Source organism: Nicotiana tabacum, chromosome 13 (assembly GCF_000715075.1).
Source record: "Nicotiana tabacum cultivar K326 chromosome 13, ASM71507v2, whole genome shotgun sequence".
Classification (NCBI taxonomy): domain Eukaryota; kingdom Viridiplantae; phylum Streptophyta; class Magnoliopsida; order Solanales; family Solanaceae; genus Nicotiana; species Nicotiana tabacum.
In genome coordinates, this window is record NC_134092.1 from 54099407 (window position 1) to 54119616 (window position 20210).

The 20210-nt window shown below is 41.2% G+C and overlaps 1 pseudogene; it reads left to right on the forward strand.

Moving 5' to 3' along the window:
• Positions 1–276: 276 nt before the first annotated feature.
• LOC107823051 (uncharacterized) overlaps positions 277–20210 on the forward strand; it is a 28498-nt pseudogene continuing 8564 nt past the window's right edge.

Genomic DNA, 20210 nt, shown 5'->3' on the forward strand with positions numbered 1-20210 from the left:
GTATGAACTTCCAGTATATTATGTTGAAAATCCACTATATTATGCTGGAAGTTCACATGTAAAATATTATGCTGGAATATTTTCCGAATTTTAAAAAGTGTTTTCGTTTAGATTGATCTTTACATGAAAAATAGCTAAAATCGATTACTCTATTTTTCAGTTTTCACTTATAAATCTGCCTATTTTTGAATCTCATACTAATTTTGTTACTAACAACCGTGACACTATAACAATTTCCTAAAAGAAATTAAAAGAAAGTGTAGAAAATTGATCTTTGCTCAAATAGGCTCCGCAGGAACAAGGAACAAATAATTGACAACAGTTACCAACATCGTGCAGCCCTCTCCCTGCAAACCCTCTTATATCAATGTAAAAATCAACAATATTCGTGTTATTTTATTTGTATAATTATTCTCCTTCTTTCAATTCATTTCTCCCGGATTGCGATTTGATCACTGATAAACAGTCTGCGGAAGGAGGATTGTGCGTCCACTATTGAGGATTAGAAAGAGGCTCCGTCCAATGAAAAGTGAATTAGAGCTGGAGGTAGTGGGAGAGGAGTGGAACACTAATGAATCCGATCCTCTGCTTCATCAAAATGAACATGAGCCTCCGCCTTCGAATGAAATAATAAAGGATGATGAAGATGTCGAACTTGGTTCCTTACCTTGCTGTCGAATTTGTCTCGAATGTGATGGCGATGATGGTATTTTATATGTTATCTTTGAGTAAATTTCAATTTGTTGTCTTTCTTGCCACTGCTTAGCTTCGAATGAAACCGGAACAAGGGGCCCTTTGGGTTTAATAATTTAGTTTTGATCCTCTTATTTTTACTTGATTTGTATTGGGTTGTAAGAACTTTGAATGGTTATTGCAACTATTTACCTTTCGATTGAAATATGAATAGCCCATAAGGTGATGGTGCTTGAAACAATTGTGTCTTCTCATTTGATTATAATGAATGAAAAGCCATAGTGAAAATTTTTTGTTCTGGAGAAACCCTATTCTTATGGCGGTTTTGGTCTTCCTAATGGGGCATCATTTTCTTTTTATTCCCAGGGATTGTGTGAAGCGTTCCTCATGTTATAACTTTCTTTTTCATCAGATTACTATTTTCTCATGTGAGAGTTTTTTTATTATGAAGATACAGGCTTTAGTCGATGTTGACAATATTTAATGTTTCAAATAGTCTAATCAATTCAACCTTAGGCTGCATTTGCAATGATCTATTTACTTTTACTTTAGCATTATTACCACTTCTGAAACCATTTTTCTGAAGAATCTGTGTTTCCCTTTTTGGATAAGTTAGCTGATCTTAGTGGAAATTTTACAGCCATGATGAGCTTACATTATTGTATTTAAATGCTAAATTGTACAACGGACTTTTTCCTTCGGCCTGATTGTGCTGTTGTTTTCAGACGATGAACTGATATCTCCTTGCATGTGCAAAGGCACCCAACAATATGTGCATCGCTCTTGCCTTGATCATTGGAGATCTGTCAAAGTTAGATATTTTCTTTCCTACTAGTTGAATATGGGTTACTAATTTGTGATAAAGCTTTCAGTTGTAACCCCTTGATTGTTATGCAGGAAGGGTTTGCATTTTCGCATTGCACAACTTGTAAGGCTCAATTTCATCTTCGAGTGGCCGAGCTGGAGGACGGAAATTGGCGCAAAACAAAATTCAGACTTTTTGTGGCTAGGGATGTGTTTTTCTTGGTTTTTTGGCTGTGCAAACTGTAAGTAAAAGATTTTATGCCTCTTTCAAGTGTTCCAGTGGTAATATTGCATTTTATGACCAGTTAGCTCTACTTTGAGAAGCATCTCTATGCTCAGTGCGCAAAAGTGCTTGTGTTAGAAGTTATAGGGTGGTTCCTTGTGTGGTTAAGGATCAGATTATGGAAAGCCAGTGTTTATGAAGATGTTCATAGTGTAAAAACTTGATGTTAAAGCAAAAAATGCTCCTAGGCACTAGTTATGAGTAGAGAGCCTAACATCTCTCTCTGGTGGCTCTTTTGTTTCTTTGCGGTGTTATGCTCCTTGGTTTCACTTAGTTTTTTTATCAATCATGTCTTGATGATTGGCTCAAAAACTTGGTTTTCTCTCTTTTACTTAGAATCATGGTTGACAAAATTTACTTTATTATCGGTGAGAAGTCCTTTGATATTACTAAAGTTACAAATGGTGCAGAGGTCTGGTACGAATGGGTGGAACGCAAGAAGAATTTTGTGAGAAAGATGACTCTCAGCCGGAATGTCATGTTGTGGGCTTGCAAGCTTCTGCATACTTCGTCTGAAGGGAGGGGGAATGAACTCAGGAGATGGAAGACCAGAGACCGCGTATATAACTTCTTTTGCACAAAGAAATACAACGATTTTGGCAGATACATAAGTGTACTAGCAATACGGGGGAACGGAGAGCAGTCATAATACTCCTAGAAGCAGCATTCAATGTGGGTTGGAAATCTGTAGCATTAAAGATAGAGATATTCATAAATAAGGCGGTCCCAGTCGTGCATAGGCGTGCTATTCCAGCAGCTAACCACTCTTATTTTGAAGCTTTCAAGACTGATAAATGGGAACCTAAGGGGGCTTCGACATCAACTGTGCAAATTTTCATGCATAAAAATGTAATTGTTCAAGGCCCTGAAATTTCTGATAAGGATTTGTTGAGTGGATGTTTGGTTGGAAGCTTCAGCGTCTCGAAAGAGCTACCCACGTTCTCTGACGTTAGGAGATGGGTCAGTAACAAATAAAGCAATATTCCAGGCAGATGTACGAAATGCACGGATGGAAATTCTTGTTTGAGTTTCCGGTAAGAAAAATGGCGGATCATATCAAGATGGAGGAATAGAGATGGAGGAATTTATTGCTGATTCTTGAATGGTGGGCACCGACAGTGGGTTACTTTCTAGCTGCAACAAAACTTGATTGGGTTTGAGTGAGATTGCTGGGGATTTCTCCGTATCTTTGGTCCCAAAAAATCTTCAAACAAATCAGAGACTTAAGTTGCTCGGACATGGGTGCGGACGTCAAACTCAGGGGGAATAATATCACGACCCAAAATCCGACTAGTCGTGATGGCACCTAACCCAACCCGCTGGGTAAGCCAATTAAACACTAACCAATTCCAATAACAATTTATAAAGCAATTAAGTAATGAAAAGTCTTGATCTTATACATTCCCCAAGAACTGGTAGTATAAATCATGAGCTTCTAAGAATAGAGTTTACAAAACAGAAATGAAATAAATACATAGTCTGTTCGAATAGTACATAAATAGAGTTTTACAGATCTAAAGCTACCACGAACAAGAGGCAACTACAGCCGGGACGTAGGTACATCTTCAATCCAGCTCCCATCGAACACAGCTATAACAGCAGCCAACATCTGCACGCAAGATGCAGAAGTGTAGTATGAGTACAACCGACCCATGTACTCAATAAGTAACAAACCTAACCTTAGGTTGAAAGCAGTGACGAGCTAACACAAGGTCGAGTTCAATACCAAAATCCCGCAAAAAATCATAACAGCACAAATACAAGGATAAAAGAGGTATCTCAGAAGTAAAAATGCTCAGCTCGTTCACAGTTTCAGAAAATGGTCATGCTTTTCAAGTATCTCGGTGAAAAACCCAAGTCTCTTACCGAAAATGCCAAAAATACGAGTAAGTTTGAAAACTGTAATTTTTCAAATATCCTTTCCACAATAAATAAAAAAAATGTTTCATATTCTTTCCAGATAACAAGTATAAAATACCTCTCTATGCTCACATATCAATGTGTATAAAAAAAAATCATGAATGACGTGATACCGTATAGCACGAGGAAAAATGCATCTCTATGCCTGTATGTCATGCGTGCATGCAAATGCCATGTACCTCAGAGATGAATCATGTACTCACACTCTCAGAGTACTCAATCTCACTGTCTCGCATCCTCTCTCACTATGCTCTCACTCAATCACTCAGCGCTGTATAATAACTGCTGCGGCGTGCAGCCCGATCCACATATATATATATATATATATATATAGTCGACTGCGCTCACTGGGGTGTACAGACTCCTGGACGGGCTCCTTTCAGCCCAAGCGCTATATCGTTGCGGCGTGCATCCCGACCCCATAATATATAAATAGCCATAAGGCTCGTTGCGACGCGCAACCCGATCCATATACATATACAACCCTAAGGCTCGTTGCGGCGTGCAACCCGATCCCATAAATGTAATCAATATATCATGCTGCGGCGTGCAGCCCGATCCCAAAATATCACTCTCACTCAGGCCCTCGGCCTCACTCAGTCATCTATCTCTCCAATCTCACTCACGGGCTCACACTGTCATGAAATTAGCCCGACAACAATGATATGATGTATCAATAAATAATAACCGAGACTGAGATATGGCATGAATGCATGGATATGACTGAGTATGAAATATCAATGAAATCAGTGAGGTGACAGTAAGAAACGACCACTATGGGTCCAAACAGTATCGGCATAATGCCTAAACATGATATCTAGCATGATTGACAGCTTAACTACTTTATCACATAGTGAAAACACGGATATCAACAAAGTAGGACCACTATACAGTGCCATGGAAACAACAGAGTCCTAATTCACATGGTGCACGCCCACACGCCCGTCACCTAGCATGTGCGTCACCTCAATACCAATCACATAACACGTATTTCGGGGTTTCATACCCTCAGCACTAAGATTAAAAGAGTTACTTACCTCGAACAAGCCAATACCAATGCCGAGAAAGCCAAGCGATACTCCAAAGATGCCATCCGCGTGTTCCGACCTCCGAACGACTCGAAATTAACCAAAAACAACTCAAATGCATCAAACAATGCTAAAGGAACCTATCCCGATCGAAAAAGATCAAATCTTGAATCAAAAGCCCAAAATCGGCCAAAAAGCCCCACCCGGGCCCACACATCGGAACCCGACAACTCATTCAATTACGAGTCCAACCATACTAGTTTCACTCAAATCCGACTCCAATTCGATGTTCAAAACTCAAAAATTTATATTATGAAACTTTCGGCGAAAACCCTCAATTTCCTCTTTAAAATTCATCAAGTAAACGCTAAAATCGAAGATAGATTCATGAAATATAACCAAAACCGAGTAGAGAACACTTACCCCAATTCATATGGTGAAAATTGCTTCAAGAATCGCCTCAATCCGAGCTCCATAGCTCCAAAAATGTAAAAATGGCCGAAACCCTCGAAATAGAGTACTTTATACTTCTGCCCAGGCATCCTCTTACGCGAACGCGGTAGAAGCCTCGCGTTCGCGAAGCACAAATCCACACTGCCTCACTTTGCACTACGTGCTCGCGGCAAAGCCCTCGCGAACGCGATGAAACACACTACCAGACTTCCGCGATCGCGGACAACTCCCTGCGAACGCGATGAAGAATCCATATAGACTGACCAACCCCCGCTCAACACTACGCGAACGCATAGCCATGGACGCGGACGCGAAGACTACAATCTTCAATCCAGTGCGAACGCGACCTCAGAAGCGCGAACGCGAAGAACAAATAGCTCCACTGATCAAACACCTTTCGAGATCGCGGCCAAGCCTTCGCGATCGCGAAGAACGTCAGAAGCAACAGGTAACAGCAGAAAAACCAACAATGCAAAAACCATTCGAAATGATCCAAACTACGTCCGAAACTCACTCGAGCCCCTCGGGACCCCGTCCAAATGTACCAGCAAATCCTATAACATAATACAGACCTACTCGAGGCTTCAAAACACACAAAACAACATCGAAACGACGAATCACACCTCAATTCGAAATCTATGAACTTTGAAATTTCAAACTTCCACAACCGATGCCGAAACCTATCAAATCACGTCCGATTGACCTCAAATTTTGCACACAAGTCACATTCGACATTACGGACCTACTCCCACTTCTGGAATCGAAATCCGACCCCGATATCAAAAAGTCAACCCTCGGTCAAACTTTTCAAAAATTCAACTTTCGCCATTTCAAGCCAAATTCCACTACGGACCTCCGAATCACAATCCGGACGCGTTCCTAAGTCCAAAATCACCCAACGAAGCTAACAGAACTATCAAAACTCCGTTCCGGGTTCAAATTCACAAAAAGTCAAACTTGGTCAACTCTCCCAATTTAAAGCTTCGACAATGAAATCCATTCTTCCAATTCGATTCCGAATAACCTGAAAATCAAAACCGACGATTCACATAAGTCATAATGCATCATACGGAGCTACTCATGCCCGTAAACTACCGAGCGAAGTGCAAATGCTCAAAACAACCGGTCGGGTCGTTACATAGAGGTCGGATCCTTCGAGATGTAAATTCTAAGATTCAGGGATATGGATCCTAGTACGGATACGGGTGCGAGGATACGACTAAAAATAATTCAATAAAATAAAATAAATAAATAAATAAATCTAAATTATGCGAAATTTTGTGGAATACTTACGTATAGCTTGTAAAGTGTGAATTTCTTTTTTATTTTCAAGTTGTAGATAAATAAATGATTGATTTCCTAGATAAGGTATGCTATTTTCTTCAAATTAATCCTAGTTTTGGTTCTGATTTCAGAAATCAAATTGTATCTCATCTCGAATTTTTTCGTCCGTCGTGGTCAAAGTACCCAAAATTGTTTGACTAGATCCAATACGGATCCCATACCACACCCATACTAGTATCGTGTCGACACGGGTGCGGCACCTAAACTGCCATGTCGGAGCAACTTAGTCAGAGACAAATGTGGAGGCTAGATTGAAACAGAGGAGGAAACTTCCCTCACAAATCATCTGAAATGGGCTCGAATCAAAGTCAAGGGTCCATTTGAAATAATCCCAAAAGTCATAGAGGTGGAGAAAAACAGAGTAATTTTTTCTATTCCGATCAGGTTTGAATCGCCGGCGACCTGGTATAATGGAAGGGCATGTGGGACCATTTCAATGAGTGATGTCTTGTTAAAGAAGGGCTTCTAGCTGCCCCAAAGCCAACTATTGGGCCTATTATAGAAAGACCCAATACCCCTTTTAATACAAAATCTTATTTGGATTTAATAAAAAGCCCAGACCGGAGAAACATACTACTACTCAAAATATTTGCACTTCTTTACCCAGAAGATAGATCTGACCCAATGGAGGAGGAATTTAACGTAAACCAAATCACAAGGGCCATTGAAATTTCATCTGCTTTTTCTTCGAGAGAAGAGGCTATGCTAGATACAGCCATGATAGACGAGTTGGCTCGCACGTTGGCACTGAAGAAGAAGAAGGTCAAACTAGTTTGGTGGAGAAATCATTCCTCTCACTCATCCTCCAATACATGACCAACAACTGGTGGACTACGAGGACCAAGATACATGGTCAGTTGATGAAGTACAACCTTTGGATTTCTAATTTTAGAGGCTGAGATGGAAGCCTCCTTATGGGTACACAAAAATGTAATGAAGATGCGCAAAGCATATGGGGTGAATTTCCAGGGGTGGAGTATCTCATTCCACAAAATTGGAACAAATCTCGTGCTTAAGACATGAGAATTGGAAGGCGTATACCTTACGTACTTTTTCTTAGCCGGTGTGTTGATGATCCATAAGCCCTGTCACTGTTCATGAAAATTGTCAGACGCAGGTTACAAAAAAGAGAAGCAGCAGCTCTTAGTTTAGTATCGACTCTGAAAAAGAGAAACGGGAGCATGGAGGTTCAAAATCTAGTTTTCAACATGAACTTCCTTCCCTGAATCCAGCAGTAGAAGCAGGGGGAAATCCATCAGCAACTTTTATCAGTGAAGGTAAAAATTAACTCATGGAACGTTAGGCGATTGAATAAAAGGGATAAAAGATCTATTGTGAAGTCATTAATAGAGAACTGGAAGGCTGATATTTACTGCTTGCAACAACTCAAATTAGAAGGTGATGTCCGGGGGTTCGTGAAAGAGATTTGGGGGGTACATGTGGGTTAGATTTGGGAGCTAGTAGCACCAAGGGGATATTGTGGTTATAGGACAGTAGAACTTGTAGGGGGGTGGTGATTAATGTGGGAAGTTATACCATCACTTGCAATTTTGTATCTTAGAGGAATAATTTTTTATGGCACTTGACTGGAGTCTATGCTCCACACCATAGATCAGAAAGAAGGAATGTCTTGTGGGAAGCTACTGCCTCCCGAGGAACCTTTAATGGACCTTGGGTAATATGTGGTGATTTTTGATATCACCAGGTTTATGGAGGAAAGAAGAAATAACAACATCATAACAAGGGCCATGACTGATTTCTCCAACTTCATTGAGGATTTAGAGCTTCTTGATCTTCCTTTAATTGGAGGAAGGTATACATGGTCCAAAGACAATAACTCTGTCATTGCCTCCCGATTGGATAGGTTTTTCAAATTGGGATGAAAGCTTTAGGAGCATCAGGCAATCAGTGACCAAAGCTACTTCTGACCACACCCCTATTCTTCTCAATTGTGGTGACCGGGAAAATTCAAAATCATATTTCAATTTGAGAATTGGTGGTTGGGAGTCGAGGAGAATGGTAGCTTTGTGGTGGTCTTCCTTTAGTATCTTCGGAAGACCAGATTTCATCTTGGCATAGAAGCTCAAGCTTTTGAAAGGTAACTTGAGAGAATGGAGTTTATCTCAAGGAGAAAACTTGGCAGCTATGAAAACTGAGTGTTTAAACATGATATTGGAACTAGATGTAGCATAGGAGACTAGGAATCTTACTAGAGATAAGATGCTGCAGAGGGCAAGTCTATCTATGGGACTTAGAAGAGATTGCAAAGAAGGTAGAATCCCACTAGTGGGGTCTGGGGAGGGTAGAGTGTACGCAGACCTTACCCCTACCCCGAAGGGATAGAGAGGCTGTTTCCGGGAGACCCTCGGCTCAGAGACTAGTTACAGCAAGGGGGCAAGAATACAAAATTCTTTCACATGGTGGCAAATGCAAACAGGAGGTTCAACACTACTGACAAGCTCAACATCAATCGGGTTTCGGTTGAGGATTTAATAACAATTAAAAGTGAGATTATCGATTTCAATCAGCTGTTATATAGTGAACCTGAGGCATGGAGGCCTGATTTTACTCACCTCCAATGTCCTCAAATTAATGCTATAGAAAAGCAGTGGCTTCAAAGGGATTTTGAAGAACAAGAGATTTTAGAAGGTATTAAGGCTTGTGCAATTGAGAAGGCTCTTGGTCCTGGTGGATATACTATGGGTTTCTTTTTACATTGCTGGAAAATTATAAAAGAGGACCTGATGAACACTTTTCAGAATTTCCACTCTCAGGAATATTTTGAGAAGAGTTTCAATGCCACCTACATAGCACTGATTCCTAAGAAGGTTGGGGCAGCATAATTAAAGGACTTCAGACCCATCAGCCTTATTGGAAGTGTCTACTAAATTATCTCCAAGGTATTCACAGAAAGGTTGAAGAAAGTGATTCATAAGTTGGTCGACTCTCAACAGATGGCCTTTATCAAAGGTAGCAGATTATGGATGCAGCTCTTATAGCCAATGAATGTGTTGATTCCAGAATCGGGGGGAAAAACTAGGGGTTCTTTGCAAATTAAATATTGAAAAGGCGTTTGATCACATCGATTGGAAATATCTCCTTAAGCTCCCGGAAGATATGAGATTTTGCAGGAAATGGACTAAGTGTACAGTTCTGTATCCGTAATGTCTGATTCTCGGTCCTCGTGAGTGGCTCCGTAGAAGGCTTCTTCCCATCTCAGAAAGGCTTAAGACAGGGAGATCCTCTCTCACCATTCCTATTCATTATAGCCATGGAATGATTGAATAGCATGATCAAGAAAGCAAATACTGAAGGTTGGTTTAGGGGTTTCAAGGTGCTTAACAATGTCAGAAGTAACCTCGACACACCTACTGTATGCCGGTGACTCACTGATTTTTGGTGATGCCAAAGTGGAACAAGTTTCTCACATGAGCTTGATTCTAACTGTGTTTGAAGCAGCTTCAGGTAGGAAATCCCAGCTTTTCACGGTGAATATTGTCCCAAACATCCAAAGACTGGCAGGCTCTTTAGGTTGTGAGCTGGGGAACCTACCAACTACATACTTGGGGTTACCACTAGGGGCTAAGAACAAGTCCAAATAGATATGGCAATGGAATCCTAGAAAGGTGTGAGAAGAAACTATCCAAGTGGAAAAGCAATTACCTATCTCTTGGAGGAAGGGTTGTCCTGGTTAATAGTATCCTTGATGCTCTCCCAACATACATGATGTCTCTCTTTCCCATGCCAGTAAATGTTGAAAAGAGAATTGATGCTTTGAGGAGGAATTTTATCTGGCATGGAAACAAGGAGAAGAGAGGTTATTATCTAGTTACGTGGGAATCTCTAACATGCAGCAATAAGGAAGGGGGTAGGGAATTAGAAATTTAAGGCAGCATAACAAACTCCTATAGATGAATGGGTGTGGAGATTCCCTCTAGAAGACCAAGCTCTATGGAGAAATATGGGTCAACAAGTTAGTGGTGCACAAGTTCTGTTACCAGCTGATATGGAGTGAGTGTTTGGAAATCAATAAGAACCCTTTGGCAAGACTTTGCAAGCAACATTAGTTTTAAAGTTGGGAATGGTTTGAAAATCTCCTTTTGGCATGATGACTGGATTGGTAATGGACCACTCAAAGAGAGCTTCCCTGATATTTTCAGTTTGGTGCAACAACCTGATGCAACTTTAGCTGGAAGTTGGAGTCTACAGGGATGGAACCTAACCTTTAGAAGATTCCTAAATGATTGGGAGGTAAGTAGAGTGACCGAGTTCTTCAGAATGCTACACAACTTCTGGGGAACCACTGAACAAGAAGACAAGATGGTATGGGCCAGAAACAACATAGAACGTCCTCAGTAAAGTCAACCTACATGACTTAAACAGAAGTGACCAGCATTATGGGTCATGGCACTGGAAACACTTATGGAAGATGAAAATACCCCTAAAGGTGACAATTTTCTGCTGGTTAGTGGTAAAACAGGCTGTACTGACTCATGACAACCTGATGAAGAGAGGATTGCCTCTGTGTTCAAGATGTTTTTTCTGTTGAATTGAAAATGAAACAATAAGCCATCTTTTCATACATTGTCAGGTCACCGATAGACTATGGCAATTGTTCATGATCATGAAAGGTTTAAGTTGGTCAATGCCTAGGAGAACTGATGAGATGTTGGCATGTTGGAATGGCTCTGGTATAGGCACAGGTCAAAGGGGGTGGTGGAACATTATCCCAGCATGTATTTGATGGAAAATTTGGAAGGAGAGAAACTCAAGATGCTTTGAAGATTTGGCTAACCATGAACAAAGGATCAAGATGAATTGTATATTTTTGTTTTATTTTTGGTGCAAAGAAGCACTGGTACAAGATGTAGAATCTATAGTAGATCTCATTGGTTCCTTGTAGCTGTTTACAAGATTGGTTTTTGTCAATTTTTGGGGTCTTGTAAGCATGTTACCCCTTAGCACAATCTTTGTGCAAGGGCTTTCTCTTTTAATATATTGAAATCTGTTACCTTCTCAAAAAAATTGATGTTATTGGCCTTAATTTGTCGAAAGAGTGTAACCAGTATTTGCGACGCATGGTTTATTACATTTCTTCTGTTACCTGAGGAGAGGCTGTAAAGGAAATTTTAGGGATGGAGCTTAATTGAGAATTTCCAAAAGCAGAATTTAAGAAAATTCTAATTGAAAATAGCATTTTGGAAACTAAAAACACTGAAAGTTTTCAAGAATACTCCATTTTTAAAGCTTGAAGGTGATAGTTCTCTTTATGACTGATGAGAATCGAAGAACTTTTGTAGAGGGCAACAAACTTATTTTTCTGTTCATAAAATATGCACTTGCAATGGCTATGGCGCTATGCACTTGGGAAGTATGTTCTTAGGTTGGCAATTGTTCTGTTCTTTCTTGTCCTCACTTTAAGTACTTAAAAGTTCTTCTGTTCAAAAAATTACTGAAGATTTCACTCGTGCTCACTGATTCAACATAGTTATCTAGTATCCTTCCTGTGGTGGTATGATATTTGGAAGAAGTTCTGGGATTGTGTTAAACCTATTCAGCCCTTCAGCAGCAAATTTATAGAATGTGTTACACCTACTTAGCAGTTAGCCCCAAGTGCAGGTGTTATACTATGTCAGAGTGGCTATGTCAGAATGGAGGAACTAATAGGTTATAGGTGTGCAAGTCAAAAACTATGGAAATCAAAGAGGCTTTATGACATGTAGTTGTATAAACTAAACCACTTATAGCTTTTGGTTTCATGATCCTTCCAAATCGTTCATTCAGTCATTGAGGTTGACTGGAACTTAATGAAGCAAATGTGCCAACATCTGGACCTGATTGAGTCTTCTTTAGATCCATCAAACCTTTTATCTTTGGCATATCTAATTAGAACTTAAAACATGCATGGTTATGTAGCTTATCGACACCGTAATATATCTTCCCGAAAACATTAATATTAATAAAAAAATGTGAAACAATGTATTTGTGTTCATAATACTTTTGTTGTCGTGCTTGTTATCAATTTGTGTCCCAATGAAACACTAACGAATCGGAAATATCTGTGAAGGATAAAAGATGGTTGGAGAGAATCCAAAATTTTGTGTTACCCTATCTCAATGTTGAAAGGTACTCTTGATCTAGAGAATCAATATTTACTTTCTCTCACGCTGGACATTGTAGAGCACAACTTCTTTAGCCCTGATATTTGAGATCTTCCTATTGCATAATACTCGTGTATTACTCCTTCATTTCAGTCAATTCTTTTTTTATTCTATATATTATATCATGTCTTTTTCTTGGAAGATTAAGCCTAGATATCTGAATTGCTGCATTTAGTCACTATTGTTTCATTTATCTCACTTCACCTTCTTCTTATTTGCAACGCAAATGTCCAGTCTTGCTTCTACTTGTCATTAAATATTTTTTACTAGAGTGCTTCTCCATAGTTCCAACTTTTGTCAGTTCTTTTGCTAGTTTTTTCAATTAACACATGAGTTTTTTATTTTATTTTATTTTTATTTTATTTTTTAATTTGACTACTTCCCTTTTCTCAGGTAATTGCACTCATTGGTGGATTCACATACCTCTTGGACAAAGATGGAACTTTTAGGAATTCATTCAATGACAGTTGGGACCGAATATTGTCAAAACACCCAATTCCTTTTTACTACTGTATAGGTAAGTATTGTAACACTGTACTTCTAGGAAAAAGGAAGGACAGGAAGCTTTTAAGGGCTGAGTATGTGAACCTTTTAGCAAACACGAAATGTTCCTTTAATATTGGCAAATTATAGGTCAGCACCATCAGATTTTAATTGTTTGTTTAACCTTTCACACCTTTTTTTTTCTTTGGGGGGGGGGGTGGGAGGCTCGAAGGAATTGTTTTATAATATAAAAAACAAAACAAACTTGGTTTTCAATTATTCTGATGGATTCTCGTCTGTCAATGATGCAATTCTTTTGGAATAATTTATCTGTCATGTTGCACTCTGCTGGTTGTCAGTTGTTCTGTGGGATTATCATCTGTCAGTAACAACTTTTGTTTTTTTGATAAGTTATCTGTTAATATTACGCTCAGCCAACTTTGTATAATACCTATTCAATATTTCTATTAAAAAGTATCATGCTAGTAAGATCAGATAAAGTTTTAGAGATGGAGTTCTGTTATGTATGCATATGTAAGCTTTTGTCAATCAATCAATCAACAAAATCAACCATAATAGCTAGTTGGGTCGACTTCATGAATCATTTGTAAACATCCACCCTATTTGGATTATTTCATTCCGGTACAAAGTTAGAACAAAAGACAAATTAGAGGTTCTCTGAGACTCGAGATTTTAAAATTTTCGCACTTGTCCCCTTTAGTGAAATACAAGTTATTTAACCATCTAAAAAGACTCTTGATAAACATATGAACCGACGTAAGTGTAACAATAACAATTACTTTGTATCACATATATTATCCTTTGCTTCTACTGTGCATCTTTTAAAGCTAAATCTGCACTAATTTAGAAAGGTTATAGGTCTTTGAAATCAACTTCATGCCATGTACTTTTAGGTTTACCTCGTTTTTTTTTATCATTTTTAATAATCATAATGTCCCACCTGTAGACCAGTGTATATGGAGGTTTGCACCAGACATGACCAAACCTTTTATACTTATTTCTCTCATTTATCCTATGTGTTATGTATGCATCCTCTGTTTGGCATGATTAATTTTGATCTCGTCCAATGTTATATATTTGTTCATCTATTTTAACATTTGCATTTTACGACATTTATCTTGTCAGTAGGTTAGGCCAAAGAGGCCGAACATGTATTCCAATATGACATTGTTGGTCTCATCGTCATTCTATGAAATTTGTCGTTTCAATTTGTTAGGTATCCCTATTGCATAATACTCTTGCATTAGTCGTCCATTTCAATCATTCCTTTTTCATTTGATCTATTATATCTTCCTCTATCATGTTTTTTCCCTAGAAGATTAAATATTGATTTCTAAATTACTGCATTTAGGTACCACTGTTCCATCTATCTCACTTCACCTTCACTCTACTTATGTGAGCTAAACTTGCAATGCAAATGTTAAGTCTTACTTCTCTTATCATTATATATTTTTTATTAAAGTGCTTCTCTATCGATCCAGCTTTCGTCAGTTCCTTCGCTAGTTTTGTCAATTAACACTATGTTACATGCAAATAGCGCACAATGTTGACCCTTATCCTGTATACTATTGGTTAGGTCATCTACAACTAGGGTAAACCAGTGCAATTGAAAGTAGATTCTTGGTGTAAATCTACGATTATGAGAATCTTATATTTATCTTCTTCCACTGTTCAACATTTTGATGGCTTTTGTCACACATATCCTTTATGAAGTTTATATTTATGATATAGGTGATATGGAAGCCTTTCTTTGTGACTCTCATCAAAGGACTTCTCTTGTCACTCTATTGTATGCTTTTTGTAGGTCAAATGAATATCATGTGAACATCCTTCTCTCCCTATAAGCTACTATAAATCTTCTTACAACAATAATAGCATTTGTTGTAGAACAACAAGCATAAATCCAAATGGTTCTCCATCAATCTTGTATGTTCCTGGGTTTATGTTGTATCACACTGTCCCAAAATTTCTCTGTATGACTAATAAGTTTAATATCACAACATTTCAGAAAACTTTGAAGATATCCTTTATTTAAAGATGCATTTTGGAACCAATGTACTCTTGTTATACACATACTTCCTTCTCAATAATGTTGAATGGCTTGGTTAGCAATATTACTCGAATTTAGCCAAGGCACTTTCAAACTTCTATAGAGATTCCATCTGGACCATAGGCTTTTCTTACCCTTATATTTTTCGTACCCATCGTTACTCCAATAGACATAATTTGGAGAGTGTAGTTAAGATTTCTGTCTGTCAATTGCATGAATATCTATAAAGTTAATATCGTAATTTTTGTCGCAATTAACCAAAATAACTCCTCCAACTCTCTATGGTCTTATTATTTCCTGTCTAAGGAAATCATCTTTGACACTGTTAACTTGTTTCAAGTTTTTTAACCTTATTCTTTATTATTCTTGATCGCTTGAACATTTCTTTCTCCCTTCCTGCATCCATAATACAAGTCATCTAAGGCTACCTCTAGCTTCACTCGGCTTCACAGCTTCTCTTTTTGGTCTCTTATATTCTTCAAGAGCTTCTCCATTTCCAGACCTTGGTAACTTCGTATACCAATCTTCTTTTTCTTTAATAGCTTTTTGCACCTCATTCAACTACAACAACTCTTGTCAACGAGGTCCTAGACCTTTAGAAACATTGAGAGCTTCATTTGCTAATTTTTAATGCAACTTAATCATTTTCTTCCATCAAGATTACTGCATTAGCTTCTAAATCTCATGCTTCCTACTTTAATAGCTTGTCTTTCAATGCTGCCTTTATTTCCATCACCGAATTCTAGATTTTTTGCAACTCTTTCTCCTGTTTTGGCTCCACGCTTTCACTACGACCACTAGTCAATGATGGGTGGTTATGGGTTCTTCTACTACAATATCGCAACTTTTGCATGTGGTCCTGGTACTACTTCTTGTAAGTTTGAAGCTTATTTAGCTATATCACCTCCATTCTTAAATGTTCAAGTGTGATTTTCTCTTTTTCTATCATACCTATAAAAAAGTGTGATTTTCTTCCCCTTTTTTTGGGGCTGTTGTAGGACCATTTGCCAGTTGCCAGTAATTCTTCATCGCATACTTTTCTTCTCTGCAATCTAGCTCTCTCATAGTACAAAGCTAAGTCTAATTCAAAGTAAAAGCTGAACCCCGCCAAATGGCAGTTCAATTCTTCTTTCTAGGTGCAATAGCACATCAGGATTTCCAAATATTAAGAACTGGATTTCCCCGGCTTGAACTGATAGGGTCTCATTCTATGATACAAGTAGAATTCTTTTTTTAATAGCAGACACAGGGTGTTGTTCAGGTAAAGCAAATTCGATGATGTTTACCTTTTATCCTTTTCTATAAGAGTGCGCGACAAATTATAAATAGCATTCCTGGTTTCACAGCCATATACTCCGTATACTTGGTTTAATCCATCATTGTGTGCCCCCGATTGCTCAAGTCATTGTCTTTACCTGATAGAACTCGCACGCGAGCTCCAACTAACATGAACAGAACTTCAGACTTTGGAGAACCAGATACTAGTTCTTAGAATTTTATTTGGTTTCCTCAGCTAATCTTGTTTGCGGAGCATAGTGTCACGGGCCCATTTCCTTACATTGGGTAGCGGCACCTGCTCGCCCGTGCGGCGCCCGCAGTTCCCCTCGCTGCGGGCCAGCCTTCCTATCCGTCCCAGGATTTCCCAAGCACGATCCTGTGCCTGTCGGTTGGGGACTCGCCCCAATTTGTGCCGCCCGTAAGATGCCTAGGCCCTTGGCCCTAGGCATGTCGTGGCGCTCCATCTTAGGATCACAATCCTTGCGCGCCCTGGGGACTTGGCTTAGGACATGCCTTGTCCTTAGCCCAAGACTGAGCATCCCGCGTGCACAGCCCTATCCTCAAGCTTACACTCGTCTAGTGCATCCGCGACTAGCTCGTGCCTCGCCTGAGTAAGGCAACCTTTAGTCCTTGGCCATTGTCATGCGCCTCTTTCGTGCCATGCCCATACATAGCCCTCGTGCAGCACGCTTCCATTCCGAAGTAGTGCAGTGTCGCCCACACCTGCACCTTTAGGCCAACAGACCCTTGCTTGCATGGCTGAACCAAAGCCATGCTCACAAGTCGACACATGATGCCCCTATGACAGGTGCGTCAAGTATCCAATCGGCGTGGAGGTCTCTTTCCAACACTCGGCAGCCCGCGGGGCTGGCCGTTCCACAATAGCAGCCTCCACTACCCTTTTGATGCCCAACGCAGGCCCTAAGGCGTTGCGCAGCCCATACGAGTTCCCAAACTCGCATGGATACCTTTGACACTCCCTTGAGTCATCTAGGCAGGCCCTTGGGGTTCGCCCCCAAGGCAGCTCGTTCTATACGGCTCGGTGGCAGCGCGTATGGGGGAGGCAGGTCGGAGCTTTCATCACCTATACCCCCTTATATATGCTTAAAATTAAAAAGCCCAAGTTGCCCGAGTAGACTGTTCTACGTCAGACCATCAGAAGGCTCCTTTCTCACCAGTTCTTGGCCGAAATTACAACCCCAAATTCTGGGTTGTAACATCCTCCCACACTCATAATGTCATCGCCCCGATGACACATCATGGCTTAAGACATCCCGGAGTCTGCCCCCTCAGGTATGCCCATTCAAGCTCCCCTTTGTCCTGTGGGTTGGACTTCCTCGAAGTCCTTTCTCAAAAAGGAGTCGTGCCCCATGCACTCCTCCTCCCAAGTATCTTCCAAGCGTGCCTCTGCACTTCACCTCTATTCGGTGTTCACTTGGAAAGTGCCTCCGCACTTGCACCCTCTGGTGTCTAACTTTGTGATTGACCCACACTAGTCAAATCACACCATGACCCTCACGGCCCTCATGTCCGTCCGAAGCTTTCCTTCATAGGTTAGCACATAATGTGCTATTTTGACGTCGCTCCCGTAGCCATCCGCTTCCGTAGCCTCAAGATGCCCTCTTTGGCATAGCTCCCGCAGCCTTTCGCTCGCGTAGCCCTAAGATGCCTTTGGCTTGGCTCCCGTAGCATTAAGACGCCCTCTTTCGCGCAACCCTAGTAGCTCATTCGCTCACTTGGCCTTCAAACGCCTTTGGCATAGCTCACGTAGCATTCTGCTCCCGCGGCTCTCTTTGCCCACTACCTTGAAGATGTGTTCGCTTCCAGACCCACGACTTCGCCCATATGCCTCTTGCATAGGCGGGATCCTCCCACACTAAATGTGGAGGATACATTTTAGCACTGTCGTCTCACTTGGCACTCGGCCAGCTCTTGAGACGACCCTCGGTGAGTACTACATTCCCAAAGTCATAGCATCGTCGCCTTTCCGAACAGAGTTCTTTGTTCTCCGGCCGTCACTTCCTCAGCAAGTAGCCAATGTTCCCGGTAGTACTTCAATACTCGCCCTATAGACAGGTACTCTCTTGGTCCTGCTAGCACGGCTTCCCGGTTCGGTGTGCCACGCACTTGGACACTCTCGGTCCCCGATCATTCGACATACCCCTTTCCAGAATGATGACACCTTCCAAACTTGGGAACTCGTCCCATTCCGCTTGCTTCGCTATACCCTCAAATTCTTTTCCTCACCTTGGCAATGCCCTCAGGCAACCCAAAGTCTTCTCCCGAAGGAAAGACACTCAGCATGATGCGTTGCACGCATCCTTGGCAAGATCTCCGCTATGATCATGCCCAAAGTTTATAGTCCATGGCCTACTCTTTCGTAATATGGTTGCACGACCTGGCAAACATGGCATTCTCTTGGCCATCCGACTCATCGGCATATCACCTCATTCAGTAGCACCTTAGACTGACGAAAGACAATGGAATCACCCATTTCCTTCGTCGACCATTAGTATCTGGTTCTCGATCTTTGTTGGCATATGAACATCAATCTCTGCTTTGACGTGATCTCGGCACTGACATCCAAAATGCACTAGCCATATCCACCCTTTGCCTTGACGTTGTGCCATGGCATAGTATGGCCTTAATCAGCTCTGATACCAAGTGTCACGGGCCCATTTCCTTACATTGGGTAGCGGCACCTGCTCGCCCGTGCGGCGCCCGCAGTTCCCCTCGCTGCGGGCCAGCCTTCCTATCCGTCCCAGGATTTCCCAAGCACGATCCTGTGCCTGTCGGTTGGGGACTCGCCCCAATTTGTGCCGCCCGTAAGATGCCTAGGCCCTTGGCCCTAGGCATGTCGTGGCGCTCCATCGTAGGATCACAATCCTTGCGCGCCCTGGGGACTTGGCTTAGGACATGCCTTGTCCTTAGCCCAAGACTGAGCATCGCTCCCGCGTGCACAGCCCTATCCTCAAGCTTACACTCGTCTAGTGCATCCGCGACTAGCTCGTGCCTCGCCCGAGTAAGGCAACCTTTAGTCCTTGGCCATTGTCATGCGCCTCTTTCGTGCCATGCCCATACATAGCCCTCTTGCAGCACGCTTCCATTCCGAAGTAGTGCAGTGTCGCCCACACCTGCACCTTTAGGCCAACGGACCCTTGCTTGCATGGCTGAACCAAAGCCATGCTCACAAGTCGACACATGATGCCCCTATGACAGGTGCGTCAAGTATCCAATCGGCGTGGAGGTCTCTTTCCAACACTCGGCAGCCCGCGGGGCTGGCCGTTCCACAATAGCAGCCTCCACTACCCTTTTGATGCCCAACGCAGGCCCTAAGGCGTTGCGCAGCCCATACGAGTTCCCAAACTCGCATGGATACCTTTGACACTCCCTTGAGTCATCTAGGCAGGCCCTTGGGGTTCGCCCCCAAGGCAGCTCGTTCTATACGGCTCGGTGGCAGCGCGTATGGGGGAGGCAGGTCGGAGCTTTCATCACCTATACCCCCTTATATATGCTTAAAATTAAAAAGCCCAAGTTGCCCGAGTAGACTGTTCTACGTCAGACCATCAGAAGGCTCCTTTCTCACCAGTTCTTGGCCGAAATTACAACCCCAAATTCTGGGTTGTAACAATAGGCACTACTAATGTTGATTGTCTTCTTTCCCACCACTAGTGTAAAAGAGACAATCATAT